This window comes from Coregonus lavaretus (assembly GCF_964263955.1).
Source record: "Coregonus lavaretus genome assembly, contig: HAP1_SCAFFOLD_594, whole genome shotgun sequence".
NCBI lineage: Eukaryota > Metazoa > Chordata > Actinopteri > Salmoniformes > Salmonidae > Coregonus > Coregonus lavaretus.
The window spans coordinates 175,731-203,306 of NW_028157751.1; the positions used below are offsets into that span (position 1 = coordinate 175,731).

Sequence of the window (27,576 nt, forward strand, 5' to 3'; positions counted from 1 at the left end):
AGTCTTGTCTGGTGTCTCTCTCCATCATATCCTATTCTTCTGTTGCTGTCTCTGTGTCTTGTCTGGTGTCTCTCTCCATCATATCATATTCTTCTGTTGCTGTCTCTGTGTATTGTCTGGTGTTTCTCTTTAGTTTTGCAATCCAAAACGATCAAGGGGATACTGGGGTAGCTTAACAATGTTTTGGACCTCTATAGGGCTGTTGGGGTGACTGTATCACTGCCACACCGGCAGTCATCAGTCATGACCGCAGTCATCAGTCATCAGTCATCAGTCATCAGTCATCAGTCATCAGTCATGACCACAGTCATCAGTCATCAGTCATCAGTCATCAGTCATCAGTCATCAGTCATCAGTCATCAGTCATCAGTCATCAGTCATCAGTCATGACCACAGTCATCAGTCATCAGTCATCAGTCATCAGTCATCAGTCATGAACGCAGTCATCAGTCATCAGTCATCAGTCATCAGTCATGACCGCAGTCAAATTCCACAAGACTGTTGAGTAATCTCTTCTGATGCATCATGCAGCCCATATATGTTTTGATTTCTAAGACATTCTAGGTTTCAGAAGAGTATTATTAGTATTAATATTAATAATAATAGTATCGGGCCGAGTGAAGAGAAACAATAACAAACAGAGAAAGGTTGGATTATAAATTATTATTAAAATGGTTATTGGATTATACATTATTATTAAAATGGTTCTTGGATTATAAATTATTATTAAAATGGTTATTGGATTGTAAATTATTATTTAAATGGTTATTGGATTATACATTATTATTTAAATGGTTCTTGGATGATAGATTATTATTAAAATGGTTCTTGGATTATACATTATTATTAAAATAGTTATTGGATTATAAATTATTATGAAAATGGCTCTTGGATTATTATTTCTTGCAGGTTTGTATCATTCACAGCTGAAGTTTCCAAATAACTGTTTCAAATGATCACTTTTATGCTCATCATAGCTACTTCATATGAGCACATGCTCCGGAATGGGAAAAAATATCCTTTCTATTTTATTCAGCTAAATTCAATGATATTCTTCTTACTATAAAATCATATAATGTAAAATAATGTCCCAGGACTCATAAGCATAGGCCTGTCTTGTCTGCTTAATGAACAAGCCTACAGCCTATGGCATGGAGCATAGAGAGATAACAGTAGGACCCTCATATTCTGTTCTTCTGAAATACATTTTCTTCGTATTATGTTTATTTAGATCTGCCTAAAATAAATAATGGATTTATTGTATATATTAAATTCATTTATTAGACTTTTGAAATATAGGTTTTCCTGAAGGCGCGCATCAGCGGCTTGCATGCGGCTTGTATGCAGTGGAGGCCTGGAGATGCTAAATGTGTTTATGTTAATTAACGGAAAATTACTGTGAGACCGACAGTCTTTTACATGACAATAACCGGCTGACACAATGTAATGACAGCCTCAGCCCAAGGCCTGTGTCTGGGTCACCTAAATCATCCTCCTCCCTACCATTTGCCCCTGGCTGCTGCTGTTCTAAGGGATCCACTGGCCTGCTGTTGTCATCTGTCCTCCTCCTTGGATCATCTGAAAGGTAGAAAGGTTGAGGTGCAACATGTCAATAGTTAGTTTTAAAGGGCAACTTCCTGATTTGGACTCATTTTAGATTGGGTTAATTAATAAATGCTAGTCTCATGTGTGTGTTTGTAGGTTCCCAAATTATTTATCCAATTAGTATCAGCTGGCTGGTCTGCGACTTTGGACAGTTAGGGACCGTCAATAAATTACACAATGAAAATGAGACAATAGTTTCATATTGCATATCTTTACGTTTTCTTGTTAAATTCTTTCAATATTTGTATATGAATTTCAAAAAATGTATAGTTGATTTGAGATTTTTAAGTAATTGAAATTTGGAGCTATTGTAATTTTTACATGTTGTTCCATGAACATTGTGTAATTTACTGATGGTCCCTAACTAGCCCCATAGGGATATTCAAAGTCATCCCAAACTTACCACAGGCATTACTATCGGGTCGCATGCAGCTGCACCCTGAACTGATGATTACTTGTTTGCTGCCAGCTGTGGATATGTGGGAAACCTTCATTTACGTCTGATGTCTCTCTTTAGTTTTGCAATCCAAATTTGGAGCCATTGGAATTTTAACATGTTGTCCCATGTACATGGTGTAATTTACTGATGGTCCCTAACTAGCCCCATAGGGATATCCAAATTCAACCCATATTTACCCCAGGCATTACGATTGGGTCGGGTGCAGTTGCATTCTGAATGGATTATTACTTGGTGTGGGCATGTGGGCAACCTTCATTTATGTTGTAATGCAGTCACAACCACAAGTCTCACTAAATACAGTTTTGGACAAGACTGACTTTATGACCAAAATTATCCTATTTACACTTTAATGTTAATTTTGACAGTAGAAAAATAAATGTTTCTGACTCATATCGATGCCACATAGGCTGTTTTCCAAATGAGAAGTTGGTTTTAATGTGCAGTTGATCTTTAAAGCTACTGTATACTGACATGACCAGGGCAACTCAACTGGAGAAAGAAAATAAAGTGTATGCATAACAGCGCAACACAACTCCAAACATGACAGACAGGAAGCTCCATAGCCCCTAGGGCAGGGGTGCCCACACTTTAGTTACATAGCATCTACTTTATCCACCCTCTTCCTAACACGGTCAAAGTGTACATATGGGTATAGGAATATAAAGAGACATGAGACTTGTTGAATGGAATAAGTTATTAGATCTCTAAGATTAATTTTAATTTCATTCGTCAGTTCTACCAGCTAATGTGATATTTTTAGATTCCATAACATTTGAGGACATAACTTAAGACTATGTATTTTAAATGTTTTGTTCACCTACAATTTAACCACAAATCTGTCCATCTTTTCCCCTCCCTTTATGGCTGACCTCCTTCCCTTCTAAGTTCAAGTTGGTTTATTTATTATATACACATGATATACACTGTGTGGACAAAACATTAGGGATACCTGCTCTTTCCATGACATAGACTAACCAGGTGAATCCAGGTGAAAGCTATGATCCCTTATTGATGTCACCTAAAGCTGTGTCGGTCATGACATTCTGTCAGCCGGTGATTGTCATTCAGATAACTGCCGGTCTCATGCTTTTTTTTATTTTTATTTCACCTTTATTTAACCAGGTAAGCCAGTTGAGAACAGGTTCTCATTTACAACTGCGACCTGGCCAAGATAAAGCAAAGCAGTGCAATAAAAACAACACAGAGTTACATATGGGGTAAAAACATCAAGTCAAAAATACAACAGAAAATATATATACAGTGTGTGCAAATGTAGCAAGTTATGGAGGTAAGGCAATAAATAGGCTATAGTGCAAAATAAGTACAATAGTATTAACACTGGAATGCTAGATATGCAAGAGATTATGTGCAAATAGAGATACTGGGGTGCAAAAGAGCAAAATAAATAACAATATAGGGATGAGGTAGTTGGGTGGGCTAATTTCAGATGGGCTGTGTACAGGTGCAGTGATCGGTAAGGTGCTCTGACAACTGATGCTTAAAGTTATTGAGGGAGATATGCTTATTGACCTTAACTAACATAAACACGTTTAGCATCTCCTGGCTTCCACGCATAGCCTACAAGCCACTGATGCGGACCTTTGGAACATCTACATTTGGAAAAGTCTAATAAATCCCATTGAATATAGCCTACACCATCACAATAACTCAATGTATTTATTTTAGACAGGTATACAGACACATGACATGAAGAAAATATAGCCTACTTCAGAAGAACACACTCATGAACACAATCATGCTGGCGCCCTCTTATTATCAATAGCTCCTGCACAACTGCTACCACACACATCAACATTCCATTCCAGGAACGGCCTTGGAGACAGACTGGTTTCTACACGACAACACTCACTGGAAAACAACGACAGTTTCTAGAAATGTACACAAAAAGAAACCTGCTTAGTGACAGTCCCTGTTCTCCTGCCTTCTTTAGGGAGAAGAACGTCAACGACAGTTTTGCTAGCTAGCTGGCAAATTTTTCTACCTGGTGTAGCTAGCTAACGTTTTGACCTCATTGGTTCCTCCATGAATGAGGTGTGGCATCAAAGTAACGTGATGACCACTTCAAGGTCGTAGGCTTTCATAATATAATTTCTATAGAATATATAATATTCATTCATTAAAAAAAAAAGTGTTAACCACAAAGTATGGGCTTGTTGTTTTGTTTTGGATTTATTGCTTTCATGTTTATTATTGTTATTTCATGTTTCATGTTTAATATTGTTGTTTCATGTTTCATGTAGGCCTAATTAAAATGTAAATTGCATCATGCAGCGTGACACATCTCCTTCGCATAGAGTTGATCAGGCTGCTGCCCACACGACGCCAGTACATTTGAAACCGGATTAATCTGTAAAGAGCACACTTCTCCAGCGTGCCAGTGGCCATCGAAGGTGAGCATTTGCCCGATGCAGTCGGTTATGACACCGAACTGCAGTCAGGTCAAGACCCTGGTGAGGACGAAGAGTACGCAGATGAGCTTCCCTGAGACGGTTTCTGACAGTTGGTGCAGAAATGATTTGGTTATGCAAACCCACAGTTTCATCAGCTGTCCGGGTGGTTGGTTTCAGACAATCCTACAGGTGAAGAAGCCGGATGTGGAGGTCCTGGTCTGACGTGATTACACGTGGTCTGCGGTTGTGAGGCCGGTTGGACGTACTGCCAAATTCTCTAAAACAACGTTGGAGGCGGCTTATGGTAGTGAAATGTACATTCAACATTCAATTCTCATTCAACAGCTCTGGTGGACATTCATGCAATCAGGATGCCAATTGCATGCTCCCTCAAAACTTGATACATCTGTGGCGTTGTGTTGTGTGACAAAACTGCACATTTTAGAGTGCCGTTTTATTGTCCCCAGCACAAGGTGCACCTGTGTATTGATCATGCTGTTTAATCAGCTTATTGATATGACACATCTGTCAATATTAAACATCAAACATGAAACAACACAAATAAACATGAAAACAATGAATCCAAAACAAAACAACAAGCACATACTTTGTGGTTAACACTTTATTTAAATGAATGGATATTATCCATATATTCTATTGATATTATATTATGAAAGCCTACGACCTTGAAGTGGTCACCGCATTACTTTGATGCCACACCTCTCTTGGAAAGATTTGATTCGGGCACATCCATTATTCACCCTACTCCACACAATATGAAAAATGTATTTGCATGCGAGGTGGGACAGCAAAGTATGCTATGGTCAAAGTTAACATTTTAAGTTTAAACCAATTAAATAACAATTGGTGGGGGAAGTAAGGGGGAGGTTCTCCTTATCACCAAGGTCAACAGGGAATGGGGACATTCACATCATGTCGTCCAATGGAGGGAATCACCAGACCTGAACTCAAAGAAAATATTTCTTTATCAGAAATGTTCTAGTCAAATTACCAAAAGGTAACTGCAAAAGTGCCAAATCACTGTCACTTCCTATAATAACATGACACTTATCAGAATGTTTTCTTGCTGATATCACAACACAGGCTGTCATTGGAAAATACATACAGTGAAAAGGAAAACAGCAAATCTAGGATCAAATGACTGCAGGCTGGAAATAGACTGACTTTACAGACCTTATGGAAGTGGTGAACTGGGACAATTAGTGAAAACCATGGGCAGTCAGTCACCTGATATTCAGACACAGCAGCAATGATCCAACCCTGAGATTGTATTGAGAGAAAACGACTTAGCATTGAGTAGCATATAGAGGGATTGATCACATTATATGTGGGCAGGGATTATATTTTAAAGATTGTATACACACCTTTTGTGCTGAGGGTGGACATCTTGGATGGCTCATCTTGACTGCACTGCACAGGATGAACACAGAGGTACACAGAATGTAACTTCACTTAATACAGAGTACCTTCAACTTGACAATATAACACAAAAATTGTACTGAACACAGTAACCAGGTGATTTACTAACCGGTTTCTCAGCTCCCAATAAGGTTGGATGCCAGCCGCCGAAGAAGAAGGGGCGAGGGCGACAACAGTAGCTAGCTAGCTGTACACCTGTAGACAGTGTCCTTCGCCCCCTGCCTGTTGGGCACTGTTTTACCACTGTTCTGTTAACGACGGCGAGGGGAGGTGTTCGGCAGGCGGGAGCGAAAGACACTGTCTTTTAATTCAATCAAACCCAGTCGGGGGCTGGGCAGGTGAGGGGCCTGCGCCCATACAGCCGTCAAAAAACTGAGTGCTGCTTTAAACTCTGGTTGGGGTTTGGGGGGGGGGGGGGGGGGGGTTCATGCAAGAACCAATGGGGTCAAAATTAGCTAAAATTAGCCAGCTAGCTAACAAAACTTTGCTAGATGTTCTTCTCCCTAAAGAATGCAGGAGAACAGGTACTACCACTTAGCAGGAGCTTTTTGTGTACATTTGGAGAAACTGTTGATATGGGTGGTAGTAGTCATGTAGAAGCTATTGATATTAAGAGGGCGTCAGCATATTGAAATGTTCCTCCAGGAACCTTTTCACCCTCAGGTTCCTCCAAGAACCATTTATGATAAGAAAGGTTCAAATATGAACCCATTGATTAGGAAACGTTCCCAGAGGAACTCTCCAAATGTAAGAACCTTTTTTTACATTTCAACTTTCCTAATTGAACCCCTAATTCTTAGTGTGTTCTTCTGAAATAGGCTACATTTTCTTAATGTCATGTTTCTTTAGACCTGTCTAAAATAAATAATTTTACATTTTAGTCATTTAGCAGACGCTCTTATCCAGAGCGACTTACAGTTAGTGAATACATTTTCATACTGGAGTTATTGTGATGGTGTAGGCTATATTCAATGGATTTATTAGACTTTTTAAATGTAGATGTTCCAAATGTCCGCATCAGTGGCTTGCAGGCTATGGGTGGAAGCCAGGAGATGGTAAATGTGTTGATGTTAATTAAGGGTGAATTACCATGAGACCGGCAGTTATCTGAATGACAATCACCGGCTGACAGAATGTCATGACCGACACAGCTTTAGGTGACATCAATAAGGGATCATAGCTTTCACCTGGATTCACCAGGTCAGTCTATGTCATGGAAAGAGCAGGTATTCCTAATGTTTTGTCCACACAGTGTATATCATGTGTATATAATAAATAAACACACTTGAACTTAGAAGGGAAGGAGGAGGTCAGCCATAGAGGAGAAAAGATGGCCAGCTTTGTGGTTAGATTGTACGTGAACATAACTTTGAAAATACACAGGCCCTTAAGTAATGTGTCCTCAAATATTATTTCATCTAAAAATCTCACATTAGCTGATGAAATGAAATGAATTATAGAGGTCTTATAACTTATTCCATTCTACAGGCTCATTTGTTTTGTCTCATGTCTCTTTATATTCATATACCCTGGGGGCTATGTAGCTTCGTATCTGTCATGTTGGAGTTGTGTTGCGCTGTTATGCCTTTATAGTTGAGTTGCCTTGGTCCTGTCAGTATACAGAAACTTTAAAGAGGAACTGCACCTAAAAAAACACACTTCTCATTTAGAAAACAGCCTCTGTGGGACCGAAATGAGTGACAAACATTCATTCTTCTGTCAAAATTGACTACAGAATGTAAAGAGGCAGGCAGATGACGGCTGGCAGCACACAAGTAATCATCCATTTGGAGTGAAGCTGCACGCGACCCGGTCCTAATGTCTGTGGGACATTTGAGTTGACTTTAGATATCTCTATGGAGCTAGTTAGGGACCATCGGTAAATTACACAATGTTCATGGGACAATATGTAAAAATGTCAATAGCTCAAAATAGCTTAAATTACTTAAAAAATCAAATCAACTATACATTTTTGAAATTCATATACAAATGAATGTTTAAATGAGACAATGACACTATTGCTCATTTACAAATATTGAAAGAATTTAAAGAGAAAACGTAAAGATATGACACTATTGTCTCATTTTCATTGTGTAATTTACTGCCGGTCCCTAACTAGACCCTGATATAGGCTATCCAAAGGCAGTCAGGTGACATGTCCCTAACTAGCCCCTGATATAGGCTATCCAAAGCCAGTCAGGTGACATGTCCCTAACTAGACCCTGATATAGGCTATCCAAAGCCAGTCAGGTGACATGACCCTAACTAGCCCCTGATATAGGCTATCCAAAGCCAGTCAGGTGACGTCCCTAACTAGCCCCTGATATAGGCTATCCAAAGCCAGTCAGGTGACGTCCCTAACTAGCCCCTGATACAGGTGACATTTGGGAACCTGTAAACCCACACAAGAGACACCCACATCAAACCACACCACAAAACCAACTCACTTTTGAATTCAGTCATGGCCGCTAATATTTCTTAACGAACCCAATCTAAAACGAGGCCAAATCAGGAAGTGCAGTCGCCCTTTAAAACTAACTAATGACATGTTGCACCTCAACCTTTCTACCTTTCAGATGATCCAAGGAGGAGGACAGATGACAACAGCAGGCCAGTGGATCCCTTAGAACAGCAGCAGCCAGGGGCAAATGGTAGGGAGGAGGATGGTTTAGGTGACCCAGACACAGGCCAAGGGCTGCACTACATACAAGCTGCATACAGTGCCTTGCAAAAGTATTCATCCCCCTTGGCGTTTTTCCTATTTTGTTGCATTACAATCTGTAATTTAAATGGATTTTTATTTGGATTTCAAGTATTGGACAAACACAAAATAGTCCAAATTGGTGAAGTGAAATTAAAAAAATAACTTGTTTCAATAAATTAAAAAAAAAAATTTACGGAAAAGTGGTGCATGCATATGTATTCACCCCCTTTGCTATGAAGCCCCTAAATAAGATCTGGTGCAACCAATTACCTTCAGAAGTCACATAATTAGTTAAATGAAGTCCACCTGTGTGCAATCTAAGTGTCACATGATCTGTCACATGATCTCAGTGTATATATACACCTGTTCTGAATGACTCCAGAGTCTGCAACACCACTAAGCAAGGGGCACCACCAAACAAGCGGCACCATGAAGACCAAGGAGCTCTCCAAACAGGTCAGGGACAAAGTTGTGGAGAAGTACAGATCAGGGTTGGGTTATAAAAAAAAAAAAAGAAACTTTGTACATCCCACGGAGGGAGACTACTCTCCCAGGCAGCTCTCGAGACCAGGTTTCTTTCTGATTGTATCTTTCACTATGAATGGCCTGGCACTGTCCATCCGTCCCCAGTAGATGGCGATCTCCGTCCATCATAAGTCTGGCGCCTGAGGGCGTAGACAGGAAAACAGACACTTTCCATTTTGCCTACTCACTAATTGGTTTAGAACATCAACGGTTGGAATATCAACAAAGACTCCATCGGGAGTACAATAAATTATAACCTTAAGTTTAAAAACAAATCTCTACATGTTCAACATTTCAATGGTTCTATTTAACAGGGCATAGGTTTTGTTTCAAAATGTATTACCAAGACGGAGGAAATCCCATAAGCATTTATAGTTTTTATTAGTTAGGGGTAAGTCAATTCCCATACTTTTACCAAATGTGAACATATGGCAATCTTTTTCTTAGACTATTTCCCAGAGCCTTTAGACAGTCATACAATGCTTTAACCTTATCTTTATCAAATGATCCATAAAGGGACCAACTCAGAATACTTTTCTCACCCCTTACGTACGTCTACGTTTGGGTGTGCAAGTTTGTAAAACAATTATTATTTCCATGATTCCTTTATCAAATCTCCAGTAATCGATTATACACACATACAATTTCTCATTTTTTCCCATATCTTCACAGAAGCCATATATCGGAACCCCTAGATAACGTTATATATCGAAACGTATTATTCAATCAGCTGACTAGGCAAATTCCAATCTATTATTATCAACATTTCAATCTTATTATGCAATGATTGGTTCAGTAGTCTTCAGGCTTCGTGTCCTAAGAGTTCAGTTCCCCTCACATTTCCACCTGATCTGTCACGGTTCTCTCTTCGATACCCACACTCATTTTATTGGTTATTAATCTGATCCTTTACAGTCTAAGAAATAACAACCCACACTCTCCTCATTCACACGGGAGGCTATTCATCCTGTCAAAAAGGTTAGCCATTCACACATATTCACTCATACTTGCATGTTCAACACACCCAGGCCCGGCGCCACCAGGGGGCAGAAGAGGGCAATGCCCCCTTAGTTGGAATATTGTGCCTCCTCAGTTCTGTATCCATATCCTGTCCCACAATCTGCCCCCTCCGTCATGCCCAACCCATTTGTTGTGTATGCTTCATTCTTGCAACTCCCTTGCACGCATCATACCTACGTCATACACATTTTACCGGTTAGAGGGGCGGGGTCAATTTGACCGTTTAGGTTTTTACTTTCAAAGTTACTTACTACGAAAAACAAAACGCGCAGCTGGATGGAATTTAGCTAATGTTAACAGTTAGGTAGGTAGCTGATAGTATGATGGATATTAGAAAGTGGCTTCGCCAGGCCACAACGGCAGCATCGGATCAAAGCGGGGGGGAGGAGGAGAAGCCTGCCACATAGAGGCCAAAGGCAAGGCTGCTGGTCGACGCTAATCACAGAGGCCAAGGCTGCTGGTCGACGCTAATCACCGAGGCCAAGGCCGCTGGGCTGACGCTAATCACCGAGCCAAGGCCGCTGGTCCGATGCTAATCACCGAGGCCAAGGCTGCTGAGCCGACGCTAATCACCGAGGCCAAGGCCGCTTGGCCGACACTAATCACTGAGGCCAAGGCCACTGGGCCGACGCTAATCACAGAGGCCAAGGCCACTGGGCCGACGCTAATCACCGAGGCCAAGGCCGCTGAGCCGACGCTAATCACCGAGGCCAAGGCTGCTGGTCGACGCTAATCACCGAGGCCAAGGCCGCTGGGCTGACGCTAATCACTGAGCCAAGGCCGCTGGTCCAACGCTAATCACTGAGGCCAAGGCTGCTGAGCCGACGCTAATCACCGGGGTCAAGGCCGCTTGGCCGACGCTAATCACCGAGGCCAAGGCCACTGGGCCGACGCTAATCACCGAGGCCAAGGCCTCTGAGCCGATGCTAATCACCGAGGCCAAGGCCGCTGGGCCAACGCTAATCACCGAGGCCAAGGCCGCTGGGCTGACGCTAATCACCGAGCCAAGGCCGCTGGTCCAACGCTAATCACTGAGGCCAAGGCTGCTGAGCCGACGCTAATCACCGGGGTCAAGGCCGCTTGGCCGATGCTAATCACCGAAGCCAAGGCCACTGGGCCGACGCTAATCACCGAGGCCAAGGCCGAGGCCAAGGCTGCTGAGCCGACGCTAATAACAGAGGCCAAGGCTGCTGGGCCGACGCTAATCACCGAGGCCAAGGCTGCTGGGCTGACGCTAATCACCGAGGCCAAGGCTGCTGGGCCGACGCTAATCACCGAGGCCAAGGCCGCTGGGCTGACGCTAATCACCGAGCCAAGGCCGCTGGTCCAACGCTAATCACTGAGGCCAAGGCTGCTGAGCCGACGCTAATCACCGGGGTCAATGCCGCTTGGCCGACGCTAATCCCCGAGGCCAAGGCCACTGGGCCGACGCTAATCACAGAGGCGAAGGCTGCTGAGCCGATGCTAATCACCGAGGCCAAGGCCGCTGGGCCGACGCTAATCACCGAGGCCAAGGCCACTGGGCCGACGCTAATCACCGAGGCCAAGGCCGCCGAGCCCAGCAGCAAAGGCAGCTGCGCAACTGTCTTGCAGCCTGGTGACCAGGAGGTAACCAACCCGGCCTGCAGCCGCCAAGACCAAACCTAGCAGCAGTACCGCCAGTATATTACAAGCACCGACGCCTCCGTTAGTGCCTGACGACCTCGGTGATGAGGAGCAAGCGCAGGTTTGTCTGGGGAAATACCCAACCTGCCTGTACTGTGGGAGAAAACGGACATTTTGTAGCACGTGGTTCAAAGGCAGAGAGTGACTGCTGCAAGGCAGATGCAGTTTGATGAGTTATGGGAGAGATACAAACACATTCAGTGAGCACAGACGGAGCATGTTGCACAGGAGGAAAGAGCAGCTGATTCAACTGACATTCAACTGACAGCTGATTCAACTGACATATCCATCTAAATCTGTAGTGACAGAAGGAAGGAGTTATCCATCTAAATCTGTAGTGACAGAAGGAAGGAGTTATCCATCTAAATCTGTAGTGACAGAAGGAAGGAGTTATCCATCTAAATCTGTAGTGACAGAAGGAAGGAGTTCTCCATCTAAATCTGTAGTGACAGAAGGAAGGAGTTCTCCATCTAAATCTGTAGTGACAGAAGGAAGGAGTTATCCATCTAAATCTGTAGTGACAGAAGGAAGGAGTTATCCATCTAAATCTGTAGTGACAGAAGGAAGGAGTTATCCATCTAAATCTGTAGAGACAGAAGGAAGGAGTTATCCATCTAAATCTGTAGTGACAGAAGGAAGGAGTTATCCATCTAAATCTGTAGTGACAGAAGGAAGGAGTTCTCCATCTAAATCTGTAGTGACAGAAGGAAGTTCTCCATCTAAATCTGTAGTGACAGAAGGAAGTAGTTATCCATCTAAATCTGTAGTGACAGAAGGAAGGAGTTATCCATCTAAATCTGTAGTGACAGAAGGAAGGAGTTATCCATCTAAATCTGTAGTGACAGAAGGAAGGAGTTATCCATCTAAATCTGTAGTGACAGAAGGAAGGAGTTATCCATCTAAATCTGTAGTGACAGAAGGAAGGAGTTCTCCATCTAAATCTGTAGTGACAGAAGGAAGGAGTTCTCCATCTAAATCTGTAGTGACAGAAGGAAGGAGTTATCCATCTAAATCTGTAGTGACAGAAGGAAGGAGTTCTCCATCTAAATCTGTAGTGACAGAAGGAAGGAGTTATCCATCTAAATCTGTAGTGACAGAAGGAAGGAGTTCTCCATCTAAATCTGTAGTGACAGAAGGAAGGAGTTCTCCATCTAAATCTGTAGTGACAGAAGGAAGGAGTTCTCCATCTAAATCTGTAGTGACAGAAGGAAGGAGTTCTCCATCTAAATCTGTAGTGACAGAAGGAAGGAGTTCTCCATCTAAATCTGTAGTGACAGAAGGAAGGAGTTCTCCATCTAAATCTGTAGTGACAGAAGGAAGGAGTTCTCCATCTAAATCTGTAGTGACAGAAGGAAGGAGTTCTCCATCTAAATCTGTAGTGACAGAAGGAAGGAGTTCTCCATCTAAATCTGTAGTGACAGAAGGAAGGAGTTATCCATCGAAATCTGTAGTGACAGAAGGAAGGAGTTCTCCATCTAAATCTGTAGTGACAGAAGGAAGGAGTTATCCATCTAAATCTGTAGTGACAGAAGGAAGGAGTTCTCCATCTAAATCTGTAGTGACAGAAGGAAGGAGTTCTCCATCTAAATCTGTAGTGACAGAAGGAAGGAGTTATCCATCTAAATCTGTAGTGACAGAAGGAAGGAGTTCTCCATCTAAATCTGTAGTGACAGAAGGAAGGAGTTCTCCATCTAAATCTGTAGTGACAGAAGGAAGGAGTTCTCCATCTAAATCTGTAGTGACAGAAGGAAGGAGTTCTCCATCTAAATCTGTAGTGACAGAAGGAAGGAGTTCTCCATCTAAATCTGTAGTGACAGAAGGAAGGAGTTATCCATCTAAATCTGTAGTGACAGAAGGAAGGAGTTCTCCATCTAAATCTGTAGTGACAGAAGGAAGGAGTTCTCCATCTAAATCTGTAGTGACAGAAGGAAGGAGTTCTCCATCTAAATCTGTAGTGACAGAAGGAAGGAGTTCTCCATCTAAATCTGTAGTGACAGAAGGAAGGAGTTATCCATCTAAATCTGTAGTGACAGAAGGAAGGAGTTATCCATCTAAATCTGTAGTGACAGAAGGAAGGAGTTATCCATCTAAATCTGTAGTGACAGAAGGAAGGAGTTCTCCATCCCTGTGACCGGGCATGGTATCTCATACTTCTATAGGTTAGTAACCATTTTAGGTAATGCAGTATTTTTTTTACAAAGGGCTTTATAATTGAATAGAATATAATGTTTTGCTCTACACAAATCACAATAAATAAAACATATTGTAACATTTAATGACAACTGCCTTGATATTTTGTTAAGTGAATTATTTAACAAACTATTTTAGTGTCTCTGTGCGTCTCCCAAAAGGTTGTAAGTCTTTTGGGATTTAAGTAACGGCCAGAGTCCCGGTCTGCATGGTCAGAGATATTTATTCATTGAGAATTCTGCCATCACAATTTCAGAGTCCATCTTTTATACTAATACGTCATACAAAAAGAAATCCCTTCCCTCTGTAGGCGGGCTGTAGTTTTCCACTCTAAAACTGCTCTACTGACCTTCAGTTCACACACACACACATATACACACATGCATACACACATACATACACACACACACACACATATCCTACTCCCTGCTTTACTCAGTTATTGCCGTTCTCACAATATTCTGCACCATGTTTTCATAACAGTTTCTCCCCTCCCTAAATTGGGAGGCCTCTTTATCTTAGTTTCTCAGTTGTCTTTGTTGTCTGGCCTGACTCTTACTCACATTGCTAAATAGTGGCTCAATGCCATAGCCTTTACTGGTCCTACACTCACACATTATGCACAGTTTCAGGGTGTAATAATTAGTCATTAATAATTAATCTATCATATTTGCAGTTTGTTTGTAACACCAAATCATTTTCCTTTAATGCATTTAGTGGTTACACACTAACAACTAAAGGTTCTATGTAGTGCCAAAAAAGGGTTCGCTATGGTTACAGCCCTTTTTGTGGCTATAAAGAGCCCTTTGTTATGGTTCTTTATAGAACCTTTATAGTGAATGGTTCTATAAAGAACCTTCCTCAATCTCAAAGGTTCTTTTTAGATCCTTTTGAAGAACATTACAGTTTTTTTTTGTATTCTGGTTAGCCATATACTATATTGTTAAAATTCCATAGGTGTTATATTTAACAGTCTAGCAGACGCTCTTATGCAGAGCAACATAGGGCAATTAGGGTGAAGTGCCTTGCTCAAGGGCACATTGGCAGATTTTTCACCTAGTCGGCTCGGGGATTCGAAACAGCGACCTTTCAGTTACTGGCTCTTAATGCTAAGCTACCTGCCTTTCAGTTACTGGCTCTTAATGCTAGGCTACCTGCCTTTCAGTTACTGGCTCTTAACGCTAGGCTACCTGCCTTTCAGTTACTGGCTCTTAACGCTAGGCTACCTGCCGTGACAAGTTGCTCTCAAACTGCTGCGGGTCACTGTAGTGATGGAAAAACAAAGCTTCCTGAAGCAATGAGGCTTTCCAACAAATTGTGTCAATTAGGTTAATTGCTCTGAGCTTCTTTATTCATTCACAATGCACATTAGTTACATCTGCTGGTCAACAATAAATAGCAATGTGTGATTATCAGATAGAGGTTTTTTTTTCTCCACTGATTTTATCAAAACTCTGTGGTGGTAAGTCGTTGGCTTTAATAGCCTACAGTCAGTTCACATCTTACATCATGCTGCGTTTTCTGCCTTCAAGTGGACTATTTTTCAAAAATGGAATCTATGGCATTATTGAGGATGTTTAAGAGAGAAGCTTATACTATACTAAATAAAACAAATTATTTGAACAACAGTGCAGAAAGTGTGGTTTCACAAAACTATTTTCAAAATAGTGTCTCTTCAACCGGATTCGAACTCATACTCCCACATCCCGGAATGTTCCATAGTTCCCTACTCTACCTGCTAAGATACCAGTCAGGTGAAATTATTTGTACAAAATCCTAACTAACTGTATAAGTATGGTATCCAGTAGCAGTCGGTGTTTGAAAGCAGCATAATCGAAGAAAGCATCGGAACCACGGTGAAATCAGTGGGATCTCGCATTTTGCAACACATGGTTTGAAAAAGCATGTGATCAAACGAAGCTTCGGACATCATTGATGACGTACTTCTGATAAAGTGATACACTTATCGGCACACTGATTCGAAGTTAGCTGCTTAGCGATTTCAACGCATGCCTTGGAGCTTCAGTATGAAACGTAACATCACTAGATCACTGAGGAGAGAATTGAGAACCACTGACTTAGTCAACCGTTCTCAATTGACACAAGGCCATACGTGAGTCGTTCACAAGACACCGTCACTGGCCATAGTCCTACAAAACTGTGTATTAACAGTCATTGCAGAACACAACACATTAGATAAACGTCAATGGTACTCACTCACTGTTACACAAAAAGAGCTTTGAACAAACCACTCCGCAAAATATTCTAATGAGCCACTGCCCCTGTCACGATCGTTGACTGAAGACACGGACCAAGGCGCAGCGTGATAAGCGTACATACTTTTATTTAACGTACTTAACGACAAAAACAACAAACAAACGATACATGAAGTCCTGAGGTTATAACACAACAAACCTTTACAGATCAAGATCCCACAAAGACTAGTGCAAAACAGGCTGCCTAAGTATGGTCCCCAATTAGAGACAACGAGCTACAGCTGCCTCTGATTGGGAACCACCCTGGCCAACATAGAAATCAACGATCTAGAACAAAAACATAGAAAAACTAAACATAGCAAATCCACACCCTGGCTCAACATTTAAGAGTCCCCAGAGCCAGGGCGTGACAGCCCCTACATTTTAATTATCACTAAAACGCAAATAACCCTTTTTGTGAACTGCAAAGAACCATTGAAGGTCTTGAAGGGTTCTTTGAGTCATTATGGTTCCACATAGAACCATCACCCTTCCCAAAGAACCCTTGGAACCCACTTTTCTTAGTGTGTACATTCTATACTTTTGAAGATTTCTACAATCTGAGTTCATATAGTTTAGTAATACCACTGTGGACATGTTTCTACAACCTGAGTTCATATAGTTTAGTAATACCACTGTGGACATGTTTCTACAAACTTCTGAGTTCATATAGTTTAGTAATACCACTGTGGACATGTTTCTACAACCTTCTGAGTTCATATAGTTTAGTAATACCACTGTGGACATGTTTCTACTACCTGAGTTCATATAGTTTAGTAATACCACTGTGGACATGTTTCTACAACCTTCTGAGTTCATATAGTTTAGTAATACCACTGTGGACATGTTTCTACAACCTTCTGAGTTCATATAGTTTAGTAATACCACTGTGGACATGTTTCTACAACCTGAGTTCATATAGTTTAGTAATACCACTGTGGACATGTTTCTACAACCTTCTGAGTTCATATAGTTTAGTAATACCACTGTGGACATGTTTCTACAACCTTCTGAGTTCATATAGTTTAGTAATACCACTGTGGACATGTTTCTACAACCTTCTGAGTTCATATAGTTTAGTAATACCACTGTGGACATGTTTCTACAACCTTCTGAGTTCATATAGTTTAGTAATACCACTGTGGACATGTTTCTACAACCTTCTGAGTTCATATAGTTTAGTAATACCACTGTGGACATGTTTCTACAACCTTCTGAGTTCATATAGTTTAGTAATACCACTGTGGACATGTTATTCATTCCAGAGGCTACTACCACTCAGAGAGCAGAGTATTCTGTTCCCAGCAGTCTGTCTATGAACAGTATTAACATCCACAATCTCTCTCTCCTTTATCTCTATAGTGGATGGTCTACTCTGTTAGAGGATCAGTATTAACATCTACAATCTCTCTCTCTCTCTCTCCTTTATCTCTGTAGTGGAAGGTCTACTCTGTTAGAGGATCAGTATTAACATCTACAATCTCTCTCTCTCCTTTATCTCTGTAGTGGATGGTCTACTCTGTTAAAGGATCAGTATTAACATCTACAATCTCTCTCTCCTTTATCTCTGTAGTGGATGATCTACTCTGTTAGAGGATCAGTATTAACATCTACAATCTCTCTCTCCTTTATCTCTGTAGTGGAAGGTCTACTCTGCCAGAGGATCAGTATTAACATCTACAATCTCTCTCTCCTTTATCTCTGTAGTGGAAGGTCTACTCTGTTAGAGGATCAGTATTAACATCTACAATCTCTCTCTCCTTTATCTCTGTAGTGGAAGGTCTACTCTGCCAGAGGATCAGTATTAACATCTACAATCTCTCTCTCCTTTATCTCTGTAGTGGATGATCTACTCTGTTAGAGGATCAGTATTAACATCTACAATCTCTCTCTCTCTCCTTTATCTCTGTAGTGGAAGGTCTACTCTGTTAGAGGATCAGTATTAACATCTACAATCTCTCTCTCTCTCCTTTATCTCTGTAGTGGAAGGTCTACTCTGCCAGAGGATCAGTATTAACATCTACAATCTCTCTCTCTCCTTTATCTCTGTAGTGGATGGTCTACTCTGTTAGAGGATCAGTATTAACATCTACAATCTCTCTCTCTCTCCTTTATCTCTGTAGTGGATGTCTACTCTGTTAGAGGATCAGTATTAACATCTACAATCTCTCTCTCCTTTATCTCTGTAGTGGAAGGTCTACTCTGCCAGAGGATCAGTATTAACATCTACAATCTCTCTCTCCTTTATCTCTGTAGTGGATGATCTACTCTGCCAGAGGATCAGTATTAACATCTATAATCTCTCTCTCCTTTATCTCTGTAGTTGAAGGTCTACTCTGCCAGAGGATCAGTATTAACATCTACAATCTCTCTCTCCTTTATCTCTGTAGTGGATGATCTACTCTGCCAGAGGATCAGTATTTAACATCTACAATCTATCTCTCCTTTATCTCTGTAGTGGAAGGTCTACTCTGCCAGAGGATCAGTATTAACATCTACAATCTCTCTCTCTCCTTTATCTCTGTAGTGGAAGGTCTACTCTGTTAGAGAATCAGTATTAACATCTACAATCTCTCTCTCTCTCCTTTATCTCTGTAGTGGATGGTCTACTCTGCCAGAGGATCAGTCCAGGTGTGCAGTGTGTCAGCAGGTGCTGAGGGATCCAGTCTCTATCACCTGTGGACACAGGTTCTGCAGACAGTGCATCACCAGATACTGGGAGAAACCTGCTCCTTCAGGAGACTATGACTGTCCTCAGTGTAGAAAGAGATCCAGAACACGGCCTGTACTACAGCATCTGAGTCAACCCAATAAAACACGAGGCTCTGAAAACAGTAAGACCACTTGCACACGTGGGCCAAGTCAATACCTTAATATGATTTACAGTAGTTAACTACAATATTATGAGATAATAGAATTTACTGTAGTTGTGGAAGGCCCACTTTTCATCCTGTCAATGAATGTTTCTGATACACATCATTTTCCCTCTTCCCTTGTAGTGGATGACAGCCTGCAGAGAGCTATAGTAAACCATAAAGACAGTCTGAAAAGGAGGTATGAATGTGTGATAGAAGGCATGGAAAAAGCAGGGAACCAAACTCCCCTCAACAGGATTTACACAGAGCTCTACATCACAGAGGGAGAGAGTGAAGGGGTTAACAATGAACATGAGGTGTGGCAGCTAGAGACAGCATCCAGGACACCAACCTCACATGACACAGCAATCCACTGCAATGACATCTTTAAACCCTTACCAGGCCAAGAGAGAAGCATCAGAACTGTGCTGACGAAGGGCATCGCTGGCATCGGAAAAACAGTCTCTGTGCAGAAGTTCATCCTAGACTGGGCTGAAGAGAAGGCGAACCAAGATGTGGAGATCATATTTGTGCTTCCTTTCCGGGAGCTGAACTTGATTAAAGATCTCCAGTACAGTCTTCTCAGACTTTTAAATGGCTTCCACACAGAACTAGACATAGGCAATGCAAAGAAACTCACTGCCTGTAAAGCTATGTTCATCTTTGATGGTTTGGATGAAAGCAGACTTCCATTGGATTTCCAGCACAATGAAAAGGTGTCTGATGTCACCCAGACATCGTCTGTCGATGTTCTGCTGACAAACCTCATCAAGGGGAATCTGCTTCCCTCTGCTCTCCTATGGATAACCTCCTGACCTGCAGCAACCAATCAGATCCCCCCTAAGTGTGTTGACCAGGTGACAGAGGTACGAGGGTTCAATGACCCACAGAAGGAGGAGTACTTCAGGAAGAGATTCAGCGATCAGGACCTGGCCAGCAGAATCATCTCACACATAAAGACATCAAGGAGCCTCCACATCATGTGCCACATGCCAGTGTTCTGTTGGATTTCTGCAATAGTCCTTGAGCACATGTTGAGTACAGACAAGAGGAGAGAGATGCCCACGACTCTGACTGAGATGTCAATACACTTCCTGCTCATTCAGACCAGCCTGAAGAACCAGAAATATCATGGAAGAGATGAAATGGATCAACAGGAGCTCATGGAGTCAGATAAGGAAATTCTTCTGAAGCTGGGGAAGCTGGCGTTTGAAAATCTGGAGAAGGGTAATCTCATGTTCTATGAAGAAGACCTGAAAGAGTGTGGCATTGATGTCAAAGACGCCTCAGTGTACTCAGGAGTGTGCACACAAATCTTTAAAGAAGAGTCTGTGTTATTTCAGAGAGTGGTGTACTTCTTTGTTCATCTCAGCATTCAGGAGTTTCTCTCAGCTGTCTACATGTACCATTGTTACACAACCAAGAACATGGATGCACTGAAGCCCTTCCTCAAGAGAAAGTCTAGAGCTGCATCTGAAGAGCTAACCTTGCATGAGCTGCTGAAGAGTACCGTGGATAAAGCCTTGGAGAGCAAGAACGGACACCTGGACCTCTTTGTCCGCTTCCTTCATGGCATGTCACTGGAGTCCAATCAGAAACTCCTACGAGGTCTGGTGACACAGACAGAAAGCAGTCCAGACAGCGTCCAGAAAACAATCCGATCCCTTAAGGTGATGCAGAGGAAGAACATCTCCCCTGAGAGGTGCATCAATCTCTTCCACTGTCTGATAGAGATGAAAGACCATTCAGTACAGGAGGAAATCCAAGCGTACTTGAGGTCAGAGAAGAGATCAAAAAAACTCACACATTCTCAGTGTTCAGCACTGGCCTACATGCTACAGATATCAGAGGAGGTTCTGGATGTGTTTGACCCGAAGGTATACAAGACATCAGAGGAGGGTCGTAGGAGACTGCTCCCAGCTGTGAAAGGCTGCAGGAAAGCTCTGTAAGTATTGATGGAAATATCCCACACCAAAATACATTGTAGTTACAGCAGCATTTTTATTGGCTGACTGGCTCTGTAAGTACTCATGTGACTATCCCTCAGACCAAACTTTACTGTATGTAAGAACAACAATATTTTCATTGGCTGACTAAACTTTCTATCAGCTGAAAAGTCTTAAACAAACTGTAATACAAACGGATCAGAAAAGTTGTAGCATTGAGACATCTATACACAGTGTTCACATTATTAGTGCAGGGGTAACAGTGTAAGCAGGAAAAGCTAAATGTAACATTTTAATACAACCTGTCCCTCATGGTATTTACTCTGTTGACAGACTCACTGGCTGTAAACTCACAGACACATCCTGTGAACTGTTGGCCTCAGCTCTCAGTTCAAACCCCTCACACCTGAGAGAGCTGGATCTGAGTAACAATGACCTGAAGGATTCAGGAGTGAAGCTGCTCTCTGCTGGACTGGGGAATCCCCACTGTAAACTGGAGACTCTGAGGTCAGTATTCCTGTAGTTGGTCAACAAGTGATAACTGTTCACCAGATCCACATGTGTTTACCAGGCACACATAGTCCACACCATATGTGTTTGGACAGTGAAGCTTACAGTTTTACATTTGGTGCTATGCTCCAGCATTTTGGATTTCAGATAAAACGTTTCGTATTAGGCAACAGTACAGAATGTCACCTTGTATTTGATGTTAATGGTGAGAGGTTAGCATGTTTTGTTGTAGCCTCTGTAACTTTCTCACTCATATTATTCATGATTCATTCATGATTTTTTTAAATCATGGCATCATCAGGATTCATTCAGTAGTGTTTAGAAACATGTTATCTACTCACTTAGACAGAAAATTACTCCAGTCATCATCCACCATTCAGTTACTATCGGGCAAAACATAACCCAAAACACAACCAAAACAAACTGCAAATGCAACCAATGAGTTTACAACCAAATACTCAACTTTTGACTACTTTAATGCATTATAAGTGAATTGGTCAGAATACTTATGACTTCTTCAAATAGGGGGACTAGATACATAAAGTGCTTTCATTTCTAAACGGTGAAACAGATATGTATTAAAATACCCTCAAATAAAAGGTGACATTATATACTGTCACCTCATATGAAACATTTGATCTGAAATCCAAATTGCTGGAGTACAGAGCCACATTTAAAATGTTATCTTCACTGTCAAACTAGATATGGTGTGGACTGTATACTCAATACAATCTAAATCTGATACCTCACTGTCTGTCTTTTGACTGATACTGCTTTTTAAACTGCTCTGGTCAGTCTACACAAATATTCGTAATATAAATGTTTCTCTCTACACACAATATTATGATTTTTTCTAATAATGATACATTAATTTATGAATAGATATGGTGGGTTTCAGGACACTGGTATAAATGAAATTGTAGAAAACATATACTGCCACTATTTTGACCACCAAAGAATAGCAGTGTGGTTTTAATATGATTTGACTCTTTGCAGGCTGTCAGGCTGTCTAGTCACAGAGGAAGGCTGTGCTTCTCTGGTCTCAGCTCTGAAGTCAAACCCCTCACACCTGAGAGAGCTGGACCTGAGCTACAATCACCCAGGAGACTCAGGAGTCAGTCTGCTCTCTGCTGGACTGGAGGATCCACACTGCAGACTGGAGAGATTCAAGTATGTAGAGGGTTTATGTCAATGTTCATATCAGACATGTTGGAGTTATCAGGCTAGTTAAGACAAACATTCTGACCACCACTTGGACTAAGTTATATAAAGACTGTGTGTGTGTGTGTGTGTGTGTGTGTGTGTGTGTGTGTGTGTGTGTGTGTGTGTGTGTGTGTGTGTGTGTGTGTGGTATGTGTGTGTGTGTGTGTGTGTGTCCAGTGTGTGTGTGTGTCCAGTGTATGTGTGTGTTTGTCCTGTTTGTGTGTGTCCAGTGTGTATGTGTGTGTGTCCTGTTTGTGTGTGCCCAGTGTGTATGTGTGTGTGGGTCCAGTGTGTGTGTGGGTGTGTCCAGTGTGTGTGTGGTCCAGTATGTGTGTGTGTGTGTGTGTGTCCAGTGTATGTTTGTGTGTGTGCTCACACTGGACACACACACACACACACACTGGACACACACACATACACACTGGACACACACACACACACACACTGGACACACACACACACACAGGACAAACACACACACACACTGGACACACACACACATACACACTGGGCACACACAAAGAGGACACACACACACACACACTGGACATACACAAACAGGACACACACACATACACACTGGACACACACACATTGGACACACACACACACATACCCTGGACACACACACACTGGACACACAGACACACACACTGGACACACACTGGACACACACACACACACACACACACACACAGACAAACATTCTTACCACTGCTTGTACAAAGTTATACACACTGGAAACATACGCACAAAGGACACACACATACACACACACACTGGACACACACACACACACACACACACACACACACACACACACACACACACACACACACACACACACACACACACACACACACACACACACACACACACACACTGTCAGCATATAACTTTGTCCAAGTATGTGTTTGTGTGTGTGTTTGTGTGTGTGTCCAGTGTGTGTGTGTGTGTGTGTGTGTGTGTGTGTGTGTGTGAGTTCAGGTGTATTCCTCAATGACTGTCTGTTCTTCTGCTTACCGCTACAGTTTGGAACATGGTGGAGAGAACACAATGAAACCTGGACTTAGAAAATGTGAGTGTTGACTGCTGTGAAGAATATGACTAAGAATAAGTCTTAATTCAAGTGAAGTAGAAGTCAAAGACCACGTGTGTGTGTGTGTGTGTGTGTGTGTGTGTGTGTGTGTGTGTGTTCAGGGGGTGTGTGTGTGTGTAATTAATGAGAATAAGTGTGTTTTATATTACCATACAGTATAACATATGATCATTCAACAAGTCTCAAGTTACCTTAACTTCTCCTTTTGATACCTAGAAACATCTACATTAAATGAATTAGTGAAAAGTGAGTTAACATTCTAATGTGAATGATGATGATTTCTAATATTGTGTCTGGTTTCATCCATCAGATGTCTGTGATCTCACACTGGACCCAAACACAGTAAACAGATTCCTCTCTCTGTCTGAAGAGAACAGAAAGGTGACAGGTAGGAGAGAGGAGCAGCCGTATCCTGATCACCCAGAGAGATTTGAGGACTATGGACAGGTGCTGTGTAGAGAGGGTCTGACTGGGCGCTGTTACTGGGAGGTAGAGTGGAGTGGGAGAGAGGCTGGTATAGGAGTGGCATATAAAGGAATCAGCAGGAAAGGAGGGGGTGATGACTGTAGGCTTGGATACAATGACAAGTCCTGGAGTCTGTTCTGCTCTGCCAACCGTTACTCTGCCTGTCACAATACTAAGTCCACTACCATAGACGTCCCCTCCTCCAGCTCCCACAGAGTAGGAGTGTATCTGGACTGGCCAGCCGGCACTCTGTCCTTCTACAGAGTCTCCTCTGACACACTGACCCACCTGAACACATTCCACTCCACATTCACTGAGCCCCTCTATCCAGGGTTTGGGGTTCATGATGTTGACTCCTCAGTGTCCCTGTAAATAATAACCATGGTAACACTGACACACACACACACACACACACACACACACACACTGGACAAACACACTGGACACACACAAACACACACACACACACACACACTGGACACACACACACACACACACTGGACACACACACACTGTACACACACACACTGGACACACACACACACTGGACACACACACACACCGGACACCTGTGTCAAACACAACACACACACAAACACACTGTGAACACACACACACAAACACATTAAACACACACACACACTGTACACACACACACACACACACACACACTGGACACAAACACACACACACACACACTGGACAAACACACACACTGAACACACACACTGGACACACACACACACTGGACACACACACACACTGGACACACACACACTGGACACACACACACATTGGACACACACACACACTGGACACACAAACACACACACACTGGACAAACACACACTGGACACACACACACTGGACACACACACACTGGACAAACACACACATTGGACACACACACACACACATGACACACACACACAAATACACTGGACAAAAACACACACACATACACACACTAGACACACACACACACACACACACACACACACACACACACACACTGAACACACACACTGGACACACACACACTGGACACACACACACACTGTACACACGCAAACACATACACACACAAACACACACACACACACACAATGGACACACTGGACAAACACACACACTGGACACAGTCACACTGGACATACACACACACACGCACACTGGACAAACACACACTGTACACAAACACACACACACTGGACACACACACTGGACACACACACACACTGTACAAATACACACACACACACTAGACACACACACACACTGGACACACACACACACTGGACACACACACACACCGGACACACACACATACACATATACACTGGACACACACACACACCGGACACACACACACACACACATATACACTAGACACACTCACACACTAGACACACACACACACACACACACACACGCACACACACACACACTGGACACACACACACTGTACAAATACACACATACACACACTGAACACACACACTGGACACACATACACACACTAGACATACACACTGGACACACACACACACACTGGACACACACACACACTGGACACACACACACACACACCGGACACACACACACACACACATATACACTAGACACACTCACATACTGGACACACACACACTGGACACACACACACATTGGACACACACACACACAAACACACACACACACATACACACACACACACACACACACGACAAACACACACACACATACTCACACACTGGACACACACACACTGGACACACACACATACACACACACACACTGGACAAACACACACACTGGACACACTCACACTGGACACACACACACACACACTGGACACACACACACACTGAACACACAAACTGGACACACACACACAAACACACACACACTGGACACACACACACTAGACACACTAACACTGTACACACACACACACACTATACACACACACACTGGACACAAACACATTGGACACACACACACACACACACACACTAAACACACACACTGGACACACACACACACACACAAACACACACACTGGATACACTCACACTGGACACACACAAACACACACACACACACACACACACACACACACACACACACACACACACTCACACACTGGACACACACACATTGGACACACACACACACAAACACTGGACACAAACACATTGGACACACACACACTGGACACACACACACACACTGGACGGACAAACACACACACACACTGGACAAACACACACACACACACACACACACACACACACTGGACACACTCACACTGGACACACACACACACACACACACACACTGGACACACACAAACACACACACACACACACACACACTGGACACACACACTGGACACACACACACAATGGACACACACACTGGACACACACACACACTGGACACACACTGGACACACACACACACTGGACACACACTGGACACACACACACACACCGGACACACACACACATATACACTGGACACACACACACACTAGACACACACACATACACACACACACACACACACACACACACACACTGGACAAACACTGGACACACACACACACACTAGACAAACAAACACACACACACACACATACACACACACACACACACACAAAGGACACACACACACATACACTGGACACACACACACATACACTAGACACACACTGTACACACACACACACTGAACACACACACTGGACACACACACACAAACATACACACACAAACAAACACACACTGGACACACACACACTAGATACACTCACACTGGACACACACACACACACACACACACTGGACACACACACGCAGGACAAACACACACACACACACACACACACACACACTGAACACACACACACACACACACACACTAGAAACACACACACACACACACACACTGGACACACACACACATACTGGACACACACACACACACACACACTGGACACATATCCTTGTGTTGGATTTTGATGAAAGGAAATCCCATATAGCCTACTGGACAGGACTTTGCTATGGCATCTTCTGTTTGGGTGTCTCAGGTCAGGTCTGAGCCATGATCAGAATGTGTCTCTGTGTCTATTTCCAGCCCTGCCATTTCTACCTGTCCTGATCTAGTGTTTCACCCCTGACCTCCTCACACAGTCTCACTGTCCATGTCTGCTTTTAGC

General features: G+C 42.6%; 1 pseudogene across 1 annotated transcript; it reads left to right on the forward strand.

The window, feature by feature from the left end:
• Positions 1-6,426: 6,426 nt before the first annotated feature.
• LOC311124966 (NLR family CARD domain-containing protein 3-like) lies at positions 6,427-26,930 on the forward strand (annotated as a pseudogene). The gene is made up of 7 exons: positions 6,427-6,440; positions 18,874-19,109; positions 19,275-21,075; positions 21,410-21,583; positions 22,583-22,736; positions 23,795-23,867; positions 24,199-26,930. The product of its transcript is annotated as an NLR family CARD domain-containing protein 3-like (transcript).
• The last annotated feature ends 646 nt before the right edge of the window (positions 26,931-27,576 follow it).